The sequence below is a fragment of the Amblyomma maculatum genome, chromosome 4 (assembly GCF_055883805.1).
Source record: "Amblyomma maculatum isolate TAMU_Amacu chromosome 4, ASM5588380v1, whole genome shotgun sequence".
Lineage (NCBI taxonomy): Eukaryota > Metazoa > Arthropoda > Arachnida > Ixodida > Ixodidae > Amblyomma > Amblyomma maculatum.
Genome location: NC_139347.1, coordinates 52,378,105 through 52,394,088, shown reverse-complemented (window position 1 = coordinate 52,394,088; position 15,984 = coordinate 52,378,105). Strand labels below are relative to the sequence as shown.

General features: G+C 45.9%; 3 pseudogenes; all 3 read left to right on the top strand.

Moving 5' to 3' along the window:
- Nucleotides 1-737: 737 nt before the first annotated feature.
- Nucleotides 738-2,079, top strand: LOC146191007 (iripin-2 pseudogene; annotated as a pseudogene).
- A 1,653-nt stretch (nucleotides 2,080-3,732) lies between these two features.
- On the top strand, nucleotides 3,733-5,144 carry LOC146191006 (iripin-2-like; annotated as a pseudogene).
- Nucleotides 5,145-7,029: 1,885 nt separating this feature from the next.
- Nucleotides 7,030-8,232, top strand: LOC146191005 (iripin-8 pseudogene; annotated as a pseudogene).
- The last annotated feature ends 7,752 nt before the right edge of the window (nucleotides 8,233-15,984 follow it).

Below are 15,984 nucleotides of genomic sequence, written 5' to 3'. Positions count from 1 at the left end.
CCGCTTCATTTCCTGTTATCCGAAAGCAAAGCTAGGAATTAAAATTGTAATCAAAACGAATATAAGGCTACATATATCTGTAACATAAGCTACGAACGCAGCATTTTGTTTTCTATTTAACTGGCCGAAGACAAAATTAACATTTATTCTTCATCATTTTTTATTACGCATCCAATATACAGCAAGTTTCACCATGCGGCCCGAAAACGTGAGCCTTATTTTTGAACTCCGTCTAAGTTACAAAAAAGAACATTTTCGCCCTTTCCGTATGGTATAGACGACAAGCCAAGCAATGCCCTGCAGATGCCTTCTCTTCTTTTGAAAGTCACAGAGGCCAATCCCTTATGCCAGATAAACATTTCTCGTATTACAAATAGGCTCTATCAGCGCACAGAGAGTACCGTATATGTGCTTACTGTAGCGCCAACCACTGAGATAAACACAAGAGCGCGATAAAAATCAAGAAAGCGTATGCGTTTATCTTTGTTATTTTGGCCCTTTTACAGCAGGTGAAATCAAACACAGTCCTTAGCGGACGTAGATAAATATATGATGCACAGGCAAAAGATACTCCGTCGTCTAGACTCCTTGAGCACTACTGTCCATGGCAAGCAGTGTAATCTGAGACCGTTTTCTAAAGGAGGCCTCCGCGAAAACACAAAAATACACGCCTAAAATAAGAGAGCTCTGCTAGGAGCTTTAAAAAGAGTCATCTACAGCCTCTGCGTACGCAAACCGTAAACGATGCTCGCCAAGCTTGTCTTACTCGCGGTTCTCGCGTTGGTTTCTTCAGAGACCGACGATGCACTCCTCGCAAAAGCTCACAACCATTTCGCTGTGAAGCTTCTCAAGCAGTTGGCGACAGAGAAACCGTCCTCTAATATCTTCTTCTCTCCAACGAGTATCGCCGTTGCCTTCGGCATGGCTTATGCCGGCGCCAGGGGGAGCTCGGAAGCCGAACTGGCATCGGTGCTGGGACATACCGAGGTTGGCCTCACGGAAAAATCAAGGGTCCTGGCGGCTTACAAAAACCTGCTCGAACTTTCGACCTCACCGAACGTCAAGCTGGAGATGGCCAACATGGTTCTGGCGCAGAACAACATCCAAGCCGCCGAGAGCTACAGGCAGCTGCTGCAGGACGTATTTGGCGCAGAGCTCAGATTGGCGGACTTCGCCAATGAGGGTCCCAAAATCGCCGCTGAAGTGAACGCCTGGGTACGCGAAAAGACACGAGGAAAGATCGACGGTATCCTGCCCGAGGGTCAGCCGCTGGAGATCATTCTCTTCATTCTCAACGCCGTGTACTTCAAGGGGAGCTGGATGACACCTTTCGAACCGGGAAGGACCACCAACAAGCCTTTCCTCAACCTGGGCACTACAGAGGTCAGCAAGCCGGCGATGTACCTCTTTGAGCGCTTCTGGTACACTCGTCTCGATGAGCTCCGTGCCGCCGCTGTGGAGATCCCGTATTACGGGCGCGAGTTCAGTATGGTGGTTGTCCTTCCGGATTCCCCGACGGGGCTCGGCCCGCTCAGGGACAGTTTCTCATTCGGTGCTCTGGAAGGTGTCAGCAGCAAGATGACATTCAGAGAGGTCGCGCTAACGCTTCCTAAGTTCGAAATGAGCCTCCGCTATAGTCTCATGCCCGCCATGCGCGCCCTTGGTCTGAACACAGTTTCCGGAGGCTTGGCGAACTTCACTGGCATTAGTGAGAATACGTTGCAAACCATCTCGGATGCTATCCACAAAGCGGCCGTGGAAGTTAACGAAGAAGGAACGGTCGCGACTGCCGTGACTGGTTTGTTTCTCCTTGGTAGTTCACCTCATGCCCAAATAGAGCCCCCAGTCCAGTTCACCGTGGATCGCCCGTTCCTCTACTACATCAGAAACAGGAGAAACAACCGCGTCCTCTTCTTCGGGGAAGTCCACAGTCTTTGAGACAAGAGGCTTTGTCGTTCTTTTTGAATGCAATAAGTATTTCATGCAGCGGAACGTTTCGCCCAACATATTTGGTTAAATGCGGTAGATTAAAATCAGAGAAAAGTTATGGTCGAAATAAAGTACAGACTTTTCAAAACATTTCCTTTTCCTGGTTTGTTCCTTTAGCCCTAGTGCGAATCCAACGGTACCCTTGCTTCACAACGCGGACGCCCTGCTCCTAGGCCAGGTAGATAGTTTATAATGCTTCGTTAAAGTGGTGCTTTAATTCTATGTCGGGTGTGGTTGTTGTTTTTTCTTCAAATTTTATAGTATAACACTGCATGCAAATGATTACGTGCAAAACCCAAGTACTAGCTATTATAATTCTGTCTAGTCTAAATAGGTTGTTATTTTTAGAGCGCATGCTCTACAGCATCCATTCCGCCGAAAATCGTTTGCTTGAAATTTTGGCTGCCCTTTTAGCCTTGAAAGAAATGAAATATAGACGCGACTGCACCGCACTAGGTTGTAATCCCGCGGCTATGCGGACAGCCTCAGCTTCACGATCCACTGCACGAGAACGCTATTGACTTTTTTTTATAAACAAGTGGATTAAAACAATTCTCGATTTAAATAGACTGTTAGCAAGCCTCAGGCAGGGTGTCAAGCACATCTGACAGTAAACAACAGGGCACAGAACAAAAAAGGGAGTAAGGCTGGCCGTGCCAGCAAGGGAGAATGTCGTTCCGGTTTATAGTGTGGTTTGGTTTTGGTTTGGTTTGTGGGGTTTATGTCCAAAATTCGACTCGGCTATGAAAGACGCCGTAGTGGAGGACTCCGGATATTTCGACCACCTGGGGTTTTTAACGAGCACTGACATCGCACAACACACGGACGCCTTGCATCGTTTGGTGTCTGTCTGTTCATAGTTTCTCTTAGTTAAAGTTAAATTAGTTCACAGGAAGGGAAAGGCGCAGTAACTGTCACACTTGCTCTGTGGACACCCGAACCGCGCCGAAGGGAAGGGAGGAAGGTGGGAATGAAAGTGGAAAGAGAGAAAGAGGAGCCGTAGTGGAGGGCTACGGAGTAATTTCGACCACCTGGGGATCTTTAACGTGCGCTGACATCGCACAGCACACGGACGCCACTTCGTTTCGCCTCCATCGAAACGCAGCCGCCGAGGCCGGGATTCGATCCCGGGAACTCCGGCACAGTAGTCTGGCGTCTTACCACTGCACCACCCCGGCGGGGCGAGTTTCTCTTAGATGAATGCTCATTTGGTAGGAATCAATTTTCGTAGAAACAGTAAAGTCGCAATTGTAATGATATTACATTGCAATTACTTCCGAGAACTAATGCAATTACTTTTAATTATTACCTTGCTTCCACGTTCAAAATATTGAGACCTTTAGTCTGCTGCATCGGAGGAGCTTTCGAGCTTTCAAGCGGGCATCGAAAATTTCAGCACGCATTGCTTTTCAGATGTACATTACGGCTGCATGAAAGGTTTTTCATTCCTTAGGTACGAATAAAAAATCATCAAGCCGCCGACGTCACTTTCATCTCACAGTGAAAATCTGCATGAAGCTGGGTGCGTCAAGCAGATGCGCCCAATTGGTTTTGAAGGATTTTCTTCGCGCGCGTCACCTCTAAGTGCAGCTGTGATTTCTTATGATTCCTAGTGGTGTCTTTAAGTTAGCGCAACAAGCTGCTTAGGTCTTGCTCTAAAGAGTATCTAACAGTAAAACCTACACTAGCTCGTACGCCGAGTTTTCTTCCACACCACTCAACCTACACTGTTTCGGCAGCTCTATGCCAAAGGAAATGGAGTACGTGTTCACCAGGACTATCACTCTCCAAGTTCTCACGGCATTTACGCTGGTCTCTTCGGAAACTGATGATGCTCTGCTCGCTAAAGCTTACAATCACTTCGCCGTGAAGCTACTCACGCAACTAACGAAAGCAAATCTTTCATTCAATGTCTTCTTCTCGCCGGCGGGCATCGCCGTCGCCTTCGGCATGGCTTACGCCGGCGCCAGAAGCTAAGAAGTCGAGCTGGAGTCGGTGCTCGGGCATACTATCGTCGAAAAAATCAAGGGTCCTGGCTGCTTACAAAAACCTACTCGAACTCTCGTCCTCACCGAACGTCATGCTGAAAGTGGTCAATCTAGCTCTGGCACAGAACAACTTCCAACTCGCCACGACCTACCGACTGAAGCTGCAGGACGTATTAGATGCTGAGTCAAATACGTCCTGCGCTGGTCTTCACCAACGAAGGTCCCAAAGTATCCACTGAAGTGAACGCCTGGGTACACGAAAAAACACAAGGGAAGATCGACTGTATCTTCAGAAGGGTAGATACTTGGGCTTTTTGGGTTCATGATCGAAGGGAACAAAATGTAGCGCACCAAGACAAGGACAGAGAAAGAAGACACACAAAGCGCTAACTTCCAACTAATGTTGGAAGTTAGCGCTTTGTGTGTCTTCTTTCTCTGTCCTTGTCTTGGTGCGCTACATTTTGTTCCCTTCGACTGTATCTTGCCCGAAGGTCAGCCACTGCAGACCATTTCCTTCATTCTCGACGCCGTGCACTTCGAGGGGAGATGGATGACAGCGTTCGACCCGGCCAAGACTCAAAACGCCCTTCCTCAACCTGGACACCACAGAGGTCAGCAGGAAGGTGATGTACCTTCTTGAACGCTTCCAGTACACTCGTCTCAGTGAGCTCCATGCCGCCGCTGTAGAGATCCCGTATAATGAATGGCCACTAGTTCAGCATGGTGGTCCTGCTTTCGGACTCCCTGTCGGGGCTCGCTGCGCTCAGGGGCGGTCTGTCGTTAGCCGTTCTGGAAGACGTCAGCAACAAGATGACGGTCAGAGAGGTCGCGCTAACGCTTCCCATGTTAGATATGAGCCTCCGCTATGGCCTCGTGCCCACCATGCGCGCTTTGGGACTGAACACATTTTTCGGAGGTGGGGCTGACTTCCCTGGCATTGAAAGTATGTCGCTGAGCATCTCGTACGCTGTCCACAAGGCGGCCGTGGAAGTGAACGAAGAAGGAACTGTCGCGACTGCCGCGACTGGATTGTCATTAGTCGCTCTTTCGGCTCCGGTTGAAGCCGAGCGATCAATACAGTTCGTCGTGAATCGACCATTCCTCTACTACATCAGAGACTGCAGCAACACCCGCATCCTATTCATCGGTGAATTCCACAGTCTTTGAAGCGAGAAGCTTTGTCATTCTGCCATTAAACAAAGGTACCATAAAAAATCAAGTCACTGACGCCGCTTTCTTCGCTCAATAACTTGCACGTTGGATGCGTCATGCAGAGCTCCCAGGTGATCTTGAAAGATTTTCCTCGCATGCGTCACCTCTAAGTGAAGCTGTGATTTCTTATTATTCCTAGTCGTGTCTTTAGAGTTAGCGCAACTGGATGTATTGGTCTTGCTCTAACTAGCATGCAAAAGCAAAACCTGCAATAGTTTATACACTGGGTTTTGCTTTGCGTCGCACCGTTCAACCTACACGGCTTGAGAAGCTCTCTGCCAAAGGAAATGGAATGCAAGAAACCTCCTATTTACACGCAGAACCCAACGCGCTCATCCTTTGGTGTTATCGCCAAACTCAGAACCACTCAATATTCTCCTCAGTTATATCCTCTTCAAATCATTCCTTATATTTTCAGGGAAGCCTGACCATTTACTAAAATCTCAATATTGAATTTATTTGTCTATCTTTAAATGTGCAAATTCTCCGTCAGGTTGCTGCCTGTATAGACGTGAGATCCGTTCCATTTCCCCTCCGTTGTTTCTAGACCGTTCCCCTCAGTAGTCTTTTCTCGCACAGTGTCTTCAACCAATAGGCCCTTCATTTTCGCCGCCCAAAAACACGCAACGATTACTCAGGAATTTCTTGGAAAGCCGCGGCCGTTATACACAGGCTTCCCTCATTTCGGTAAAAGGCTTGCCCCGGAGGGAATGGCGGAATGAGTATCTGTATCTTTTTTCGAGTGCAGAGAATTTTCCTGCGGCTAAGATTGCTAAGCTAAGATTTCTGCCAAAAAAACGAAAATATGGAACACAACAGCCGTGTCGTGACTACAGAACAAAAAACACAGAAGTCGGGAAGGAGCAGTTTGATTTATTTATTTATTTATTTATTTATTTATTTATTTATTTATTTATTTATTTATTTATTTATTTATTTATTTATTTATTTATTTATTTATTTATTTATTTATTTATTTATTTATTTATTTATTTATTTATTTATTTATTTATTTATTTATTTATTTATTTATTTATTCATTTATTTATTACCCACTGCAGGTGGCAAAGCTGAAGCACTAGTGTTGAACAAACAAAAAGATAACAGAGGAAGCACTCATAAACGATGCACCAATAGGTGTACAGAATAAAACACGAAAAACGAGGAGTGTTAAATAATGTAACTTACATGGTGAACAGATTGCACGCAGTACTCAACTGGCAAACTATTCCAATAATTTGTTGTCTTCGGAAGGAAGTGTTGAAATAAAATTGGTCCTAGCAAAGTACAGAGCTAAAGAAAAGAGGCGAGAGTGTCGGGCTTGTCGAGTTTTCGATACCGATATGCATAGTACCGGACTTAAAGCTAGCTTGGGATTAAATACTCAATGCATAAATAATACCGAAATTTACAAAAACACGTACAGGAAAATATGCCGTGACTGTACATTCGATTCAATTAGTACTGTGACTTCGAAAATATGAAGCGGATAACTTTCTTTGGACTTCTTTTTTCTGATATAATGCGTATCCCATACAATACACATAAAACTTCAAGGGCAGTCTTCCTCCTTCTAAGGCTAGATCAGGTTACATTAAAACAAGGCCGTTCTATTTATTTTCTCTCTTTTTTTTTTTTGTCTTGTTTTTTACTCACCGCCGAAAAATGTAGAGGCAGTAGTCCGCGCTTCAGACATCCGGCGCTTTTGTGGCGTGAGGTGCAATCTGAAACCTTTATTGGCAGCCGCCGGAAAGAATAAAATAAGCATATGAGAAAAAAAAAAGTCAGTTAGCTTTAAAAAGATGCGCCTACGGCCTGCAGCATTCGAAAAACGTCCACGATGTTCGCCAAGACTGCCGTCCTTGCAGTGCTAGCGGTACTCACGCTGGTCTCCTCGGAGACTGACGATGCACTCCTCGCAAAAGCTCACAACCATTTCGCTGTGAAGCTTCTCAAGCAGTTGGCGACAGAGAATCCCTCGTCTAATATCTTCATCTCGCCAACGAGTATCGCCGCTGCCTTCGGCATGGCTTATGCCGGCGCCAGGGGGAGCTCGGAAGCCGAACTGGCATCGGTGCTGGGACATACCGAGGTCGGCCTCACGGAAACATCAAGGGTCCTGGCTGCTTACAAGAACCTACTCGAACTTTCGGCATCACCGAACGTGACGCTGGAGGTGGCCAACATGGTCCTGGCACAGAACAACTTCCAAGTCGCCAAGACCTACAGGCAGCAGCTGCATGACGTATTTGGTGCAGAGCTCAGGTCAGCGGACTTCGCCAACGACGGTCCCAAAGTCGCCGCTCAAGTGAATGTCTGGGTACGCGAAAAAACGCGAGGAAAGATCGACGGTATCTTACCCGAGGGTCAGCCTCTAGAGATCATTCTCTTCATTCTCAATGCCGTCTATTTCAAGGGCCGCTGGCTCACCCCGTTCGACCCAGCCAAGACTCAAAACAAGCCTCTCCTCAACCTCGGCACAACAGAGGTCAGCAAGCCAGTGATGCACCTCTTTTATGACTTCCCGTACATACGACTCGATGTTCTCCACGCGGCCGCAGTGGAGATCCCGTACTCTGGAGAGAGGTTCAGCATGGTGGTCCTGCTTCCGGACTCTCCTACGGGGCTGGCTGCACTGAGGGACGGCCTGTCGTTGGCTGTCCTTGAAAGTATCAGTGCGAACGCGACCTTTAGGCAAGTAGAGCTCATGCTGCCCAAATTCGATATTAGCCTGCACTATGACCTGGTGCCGCCCATGCGAGCTCTCGGACTTGACATCGTTTTCGGAGACGAGGCCAACTTCAGCGGAATCAGTGAGAGCGCTTCGGTGAAAATCTCGGCCGCCATCCATAAGGCGGCTCTTGAAGTGGGCGAAGAAGGAACCGTCGCAGCTGCCGCAACAGATGTGGGTATTACTTATTTGTCGGCTGAAATAAGCATCCTGCCGCCCGTGCAGTTTTTTGTCGATCGCCCGTTCCTCTACTACATCCGAGAGAGAAATACCAACCGCGTCCTCTTCATTGGGGATGTCTGCAGTCTTTAATGCCCGAGATCCGGTTCTCCACGTGTTCAAGGTGATTTACGCATCCTTAATCTATATATTCACGCAAAAGCTGGAGAGGATAAAATTAGCCTGTTTTCTTTTTGTTTTGTTTTTTCGGACGCGCATGCATCTTTATTCCAATCCCTGTAAAGCTGTGGGGTTCTACCCATAAACAACAGAACACATCCGGTTGTTGTTCTTTGTTGCATGTGTTCAGTGTAAAGCTGCTAGGAGTGAGAATATAACATAGATGACACAGAAACTCGTTGAAATAAAGCGTGTTCTATCTCAAAATACTCAGTCCTGTTACTCCTTCTTTGAAAACCATTTCTTGTTTCTTACTGGAATTGTATCATTCAATGTTAGTCCATTGCACGTTTAGAGTAGCCAATAATTTTAGTTTTTTTTTTTTTTTTTTTTTGCTGTATGTCTTCCTGGACCAATGATTAATGCGAGATGGACAAAACATATATAGGAGAAAAGCAAACCGTGGACCATACCACGTCTGATCATAGGTACAATTGTGTTCAATGTTCTCTGCTTAAATGTAAATGTGAAGCCAAATAAACTTAGAATTAAGTGATGTGCAATGCGCTAGCCATTCTGAGCAGCGAGACATTTGACATACACGCGTTAAAAGCGCTCCAAACAGTTTCATAAAATGAAACCTGAGACCGCCGCCATTTGCAAAGCTTCCATGATGCTTGTAAAGATATTTCTTGCAGTGCTGGCGCTGAACTCCTCAGGGCGACGCAGAATTCCTATTGAAATGCTTAGCGAGTGAGCATCGCTGCTTCATTCGGCCCGACTTACGCGATACCGAAAGAAGCCAGAATCCAGGAGTCTCGCGGCGTACAAGAAGCTTATCAAGTTTGCTGCGGCACCAATAGTTAAGCTGAGATCGGCCAGCGGTGTCCTTACCCTAACCAAGTTCCGGATCGCTATGCACAACTGTGACGAATGTGTGGCGACGCCGGAAAGCGGTACCGGGCATCTCGCAGAGATGGCGCCACACCAACGGTCATTATCACCAGGCGGTGATGTCATGACGGGAGGGAGCGACGCGGAAGGGGTAGCCATCTTTGGCGCGGACTGAAAGGACACAGGATGTGCGCGCGTGTGTTGTGTGGGGACCGGAATGAGCCACGTGTGGACGGAATATAACTCATAACTGATGTGTCACACAGCATAAGCACCCAACGTATTCGGCATTAAGCTTGTGTCCATGGACTTCGCCAAAGAAAGTTTCATGGTTGCCACAAAATTAAACACCTTCGTACGTGATAAGTCGTGTGGAAAGATGGATAGCAGATCATGGCTGATAGACAGCCATTGAATATCGTCTTCTACATTCTGAACGCTTCGAGAGGAACTGTATTCCAGCATTCGACCCGATGAAGACTGAAAACAAGCCCTTACTCAAAGTGGGCATAGCCGAAAATGCAAACCTTGGGCAGCCTGCCATACACTCGTCTCGACATATTCCGCGCGACCGGCGAGAAGATCTGATATTCTGGAAAAAGATTCAGCATGATTATCCTGCATGCTTTCGTACTCGTTACCGTACTCATCAGTAGCGTTAGTCGGGTGAAGAAACGATCTATCATTAGTTGTCCTTTAGAGCATCGGCACCAAGCTGACATTCACGAAAATCCCGCTCAGGATTATTAAGTCCGTCATGAGGCTCAGTTACGGCATAGTGCCCGCCAGAGTTTCTTAAACCCGACGTTTTCAAAAATGGGGACACCATTACAGGCGTTAGTGAGAGTACTTTATGGAACATAACGGACGCCATCCTCAAGACAGGTATAGAAGGGAACCAACGAGTAACCGTCGTGGCCACTGCCACGGGTTTGTCGATGATGCCTGTGTCGGCTCAGATAGGCAGGCCACCGCCCGTGGAGTTCGTCGTAAATCTCCTGTCTCTATATTATATCAAAGATATAAGCACCATTTTCTTTTCCAGTCGTGAAGCTAGTCTTTAATGCAAGAGAGTTAGGTCTGCAGGTGTCCTCGTACGAAAATAGCACTTGCGCGTCGCCCCACCATGTCGTCCAGCAAAAGGGGCGGAATGCATGATCGCCTTCTCTTACTGGGGCGTGCATATGTCTATGAAAACAAGGCATGGGTGACACAGCTAGCAAACTTTTTAAGGAAAGTACTTAAGGGAAAGGGAAACAACTTAAGGGAAACTACTTAAGGGAAAGTGTGCTCTTTTGGTACAATAGCAAAACCTCTCACTGTGCCTGCTCAAACTACCGCTTGTCTTTCAGTAAAATCAAATCCTTTCCTAAAAAAAAGAGCAAGCTGCCACATCATGTAGGTTAGTTTAGTAGCTCTTACTTGTTGGGCATGAAGGTAATCTAAAGGCGACCTCTTCCTGTCGATATATGTATTTAACCATGTGCAAACTTTACATTCAGTAGGTAACAGATGGGATATTGCCTGTCTAGCCTCTCCGCCTTTTCCTTATATTACTCTCGCATCTATCCGTGTCCTTTAAATGCAGATGCAGCAGCAAGCCAGCGCCCGCGTCCTCTTCCTTGTCGATAATTTCCTAGCTTTCACGTGTACATAAATACTTAGTTCATCTTTGTTAAAAACTAAACTGTGTATATCAATCTTCAGTTTTTGTTATTTATCGAATAAGACCGAATGACTGTTTTGCTGGGACGAAGTTTAGTGTACAGGCGATCGAGTTACACAGTGAGAGACAAAACAGATAAAAAGTAGAACCCCTACCAACTATGATGTCGCAAAAATACTTATGTCAGCTTCGTAAGATTTAGCGCGTCGTAATATTATTCTTAAACAACTGAAACTTTAGCATAGTGCTAGTTCCGACACACTAACGTGACAAGAATGCGCGAGAACCCAACTTTGCCCCCGCAGTGACTGCCCGCACGTAACCGCGATTCAACAGCTGTCAGTTAAAAGGTGCTCATATGTATTCGCAGACAGCGTTTCGTGGATCACGCCATGTTATACCTCTCGAATATTTATTGATAGCCAGCTGAAGCAGAAAGGTAGGCTCCTCGAGAATATGTCCTTAGTATCTGATGGAAAACAAAAAACAGGCTTTCGAAACTAAGAAATCTTGAAAATTATAATAGCAATTAACCCATCAGCCTTTCATTTTACGAGGCTCCTTGTACCTAGAAACCCTCGGATAGTGTTCAGTGCAGGATGAGACTGCAGTCGGAAGATTGCAGTAGTCCGACTGCCTGCTAGAGCATGCAGTTGCTGCTCTATGTACGAGTGAGACCCGGCAAACGGAGAGCGCGTGCACACAGCCACAAGGAAACTACGCAGTGGCTTCTTAAGCTGCTTAGCGGCACAGGTTAACCTGATCGGCAGCACGGAGCACGGTCGCTTTCCCAGAAGTTTATAATATGACACTGCGTGCAATACGGCCTTCAGTAGGCACCTAATACGAATCAGCCTCCTAAATTTTCACCTGCTTTCACACGTACAGTCTTCAACGAAAGAAGGGAGATGCGAACACGTGACATTCAGCGCATTATTTCCCGCGGGGGAGCATACGTGCTTCTAGAGACTCTCGAGAGTAAGTGTTCCAGTAACGCAGGAAAATATTCCTACGACAGATTGCTGGGAATGTTGCGCTTCACTCGTTGAGTGCTGTAAGCCACGGCTAGCACTCTCGCCCCCTTTGCTCCTCCCCGCATCCAAAACGAAAATGAACGCATAGATTTACATCGGAAAGGTTATTACGAAGTTTTTATAAAAAAGTTTTAATTGCTTTACAACTTACATGTTTTCTAACCAACCTAACATATTGTTTTTGATGATGGCATGTACTAAGAATAACTATTAGACCGCCCATTGCATTGTTCAAGCAATATTTAAACTGCCTATTGACTGCCTATCGAAAAGGAGGGGTACAGTATCACTGCAGTAGCGGTTCAAGATTTCAGTATCTTTGGAATTCAATAAAAAGACCTAGGGTGCGGCCGTATCCTGACTACCGAGCAGCCCGCTCATTCTCTCCGGAACATGCTTTGGCAAACCCAGTGTACAGACGAAGAAGGCGGCGGAACTTGTGACCCGGAGTAGAGTGCTGAGAGTCACTGGCAGGCTGGTAGCAGATAGGTGCAGGGCGTGGGTCAGGACAAAAAGGGGGCCAGAGTTGTGACCCGGTGAATGGTGGTAAAAATCGCAGGTTGCGCATATGCGCACCGCATACCCAACTGAATATTCGACCATGGCTCTACGTTGGCCCAACGTCGGCATGCAAATTGACCGACTTTGATCCAAACTTGGTGAATAAGGTTAGGCCCCGCTATTCCGAGCAACTGGGCTGAGTTATTGGCATTAGACCGGCTGAACTAGTAGGCCTCACGCTGTCTCTGTACAGGCCCGACGTCGACAAGTTGCCTGGTCGACTTTGGCCCAAGTATGTATGATACCAAGGTTGGGCCAATGTCGGATGCCGACCGTGCAGACAATGTCGAATGCAAAACGTTGCTTTAATAGTTTCAAACGTCAGTTGCGTTGCCAACAAAGCACGTTATTCGCGAAAAAAATGTGGGTATTTAAGCGTGGGTTGAACCAATTAAGATCGAAAGCTCCGAGTGTTGCAGCGAGAAGCTCTGTAAGACCGCCTTTTCAATCCGCGATTTTTTTTTTCGTAGTATTTCTTAAAGTTAGAGTTTGGGGAAAGGCATTCGCCTTGTACTTTGGGGCGGACACTGCAAAATGATGGACACCTACACCTAATCAGGTCTTGATCATGTTTTCATATTTTTCTTGTAAATTGCCTATAAGAAAGTAAAGACGTTGTATCTGTCAGACTTGAGGAAAGGGTGGAAGGTGGAAGTGAAAGTGGAAAGAATGAAAGGCGTTCGAAATAGCTAGGGCGGCATAGCTACTCCCTTCAAAGCATAACATGGATAAAACATACGAGAACAAAATTTGGCACACACTTTCCGGGGCAATGCTAGTCTCTAATAGGTTCAAGTGTAGAAATTCATACACGAACAAAGGTAACAAACAGTATGTGGCTACATTCATATAATATCAGGCACGTGTCTAAGAAATGCATTAATAGGAGAAAGTATATCAAGATGTGTCATTCATTTTACGAAAGGGATTTTGTATTGCAAATGAAGAAATGTTGGCAGTCGTTTGGATCATGTGGTAGGCTGTTCCATATTTTTACACCTGTAAACTGTATAAGACGTTCCCGGCATACGTTCCTTATCACTGAGCTCCAGACAAGCATTCAAAGCTTTTCCACTACATTCCATTCGCTGTTTAAAAAAAAAAAGAAGCTTTCTTTTTTGAGGGGGGGGGGGGTAACATTGAGGGGAAAAAAGCTACACGCGAGGCTGACGAGAGGAAGAGGACCACATAAGGGGCTTTTGCCGCACGAGGGACTTATTGTTGTCCGATGGCGGACTGGATCCCTGTCCCATCTGCGCAACTATATTCAAGTGCAGTGGTAGCGTTTCCTTGACGTTCGCAGGCAGCCATCGAGAAATGAAACCACAGCAAACCGTGTTTTGCCATGCCTAGTCGAACTTCCGCTCTGTAAACTAGGTTATCTATACGAGTCTCACCTAGCTTGACAACATAGCATAACCAAGCATAACAAAAGTATAACAGACCTTTCGCTTGCATAACCAGGCTTAACCGAACTAGGCCGCGGCCACTTTAAGCAACACATTTGGCGACTGTTGGTGCGATGCCAGTCACGGCTACAGCAGACTTTCGGCGGAACGAGATGTATGTATGCGCAATTGCCTAAATGGCCGATGTTTAACTCCACTTATACTAATTAAGACATGCAAAAGCACTGTTTGGTAAGGTTTTTCTCGGTGGTTTGGCATTCGGAGGTTTGCACAGAACTGGGAAAGCGTTAAATGTCGTTAGTTCGTTTGGTATGAGGGAAAGAAAAGGCACAGTCTCTTTCTGACTTCTCGGTGGACACCTACGCTTATAATTAACGGCACACAATATGCATATGTCGTCGATTCGAATCCATATCGCAAACTAGCCTTTAAATTAACTAACAATAAATGCTAAGCCGGAAGCGAAATGGTATGACACCATCCAGGACGCTGTGTAAATAACAGTTGAGTCCCAAATTTTATATGAAAACACGTGCGTCGTTTTTTTTCCGACACACACTTCTCAATTCTAGGTCATGGCAACGGCAACGCATTTCCAGCTGAGCGAGCTGTATAAGCCATAGTTTAAGATACTTGGAGCGCTGCACTGAGACTTCGCATTGCCGACTGCATTAATTGTCGAGCAATTCATTTCCTCCAACAATCTAGCAATGCTATACCGACACAGCCACGTCGCCTGTGTCTGATAATTTTTTGAGGAACTGCCATTGCATGAGCGCGATAAACATACAAGCGTCTCCATTTCGTCTCTTTCGGTATCACACATATTAAGGCCAAAGGCTGCTCGTGGGTTTGCGCAGAACGTATGCGTCTTCGCGAGGGGTCCACCCCTGCTCGCGTTTGAATGAATAAAGATAAGAAAAAAAAAAGAATGATTGTATCAGATAGAGGAGAAAAAATAGGAACCTGGAAGCCATGCTTGATTACTCTAGAATAATTGGTTAATTAATTAGAGCCACAAGTGTCAAATTGCGTGCGATATATCGCCGGACATCGTTATAATAAGGGGACGTGAAAACAGCTCTGACGTCGAAATAGTACAAAAACGTCAAAATCGGGTTAGAAATGCCATATTCGTGTCGAAATATATTAAGAACGTGTAATTAATAGTAATCAATACTTAAGATCACCGAAGGACCTATAATTTGGCTGAAAAAAAGTACGAAGCAATTTGGATGATGACGTCATATTTGGCAGAAAGGCTTCGAGGCAGTGTGAGATGTCACAAAAAAAAGTAAAAATGCCAGATTTGTGTCGAAATAAAAAAAAAACGTCTAATGAAGCCTAACGTATGCTTAAGATCACCGAAGGACCTATAATTGCGTTAATTTAGGTCAAAAACGGAAACTCTTGGATGGTGGCGTGACATCCTACAAAAAGACGTGGAAGCTCTGCGAGATCTCACTAGAATGAGTAAAATACTTAAAAGAGACCTAATTAGTGCATAATTAGCAATTAGTGATTAACTAGAAGGCATCAAGTTCATAAACAAGTTCATATAGCGCGCCTAGCAACAGATTTCAGCGTGTCTGTCCTCGCCTAACACCGCATAGCAACGTCTCAGGAGTGGCCGCTTTCTCCAGCCGTGCTCGCGCTAGCTGCTCTTCTCTGCCGCTAACAAGCCCCGCCGGTATGCTGCGCATGTACGGGACGTCATACGGCAGTAAAAATAATACAATGAGGGTTTTCGCTTTACCGCACTTAAAAGATCTAAGTGCTTCGAACAATTGTTTCTACAACCCTCCTCGTTTCCGTAATATTCCTTCCGTCTACGCGTGCGAACCTGAATGCCGTCACTAGGAGCTGCCTTTCTTGCCTCTCTATCTTTTCTGAGGACCCCTTTATTCCAGAGACTGATTAAAAGAAGCCAGAATGCTAAGTTTTCCAGATAAACATTGTATTTATCTTAACATGCTTCTAAATTAGAGTCACAAAGATGACACGTCGCACAAAAGAACATAATGTTCTTCATCAATCAAGTTAAGGCCACGAAGACAAGCCGATTTCCTTTTCGGGGCCAGTGCAAGAAAACTCCGTGGCTTTGTCGCAGACGGCGCTTTGGAGTAAAAGCAGCAAATCCAGATTCCCGCGATGGTCCTCT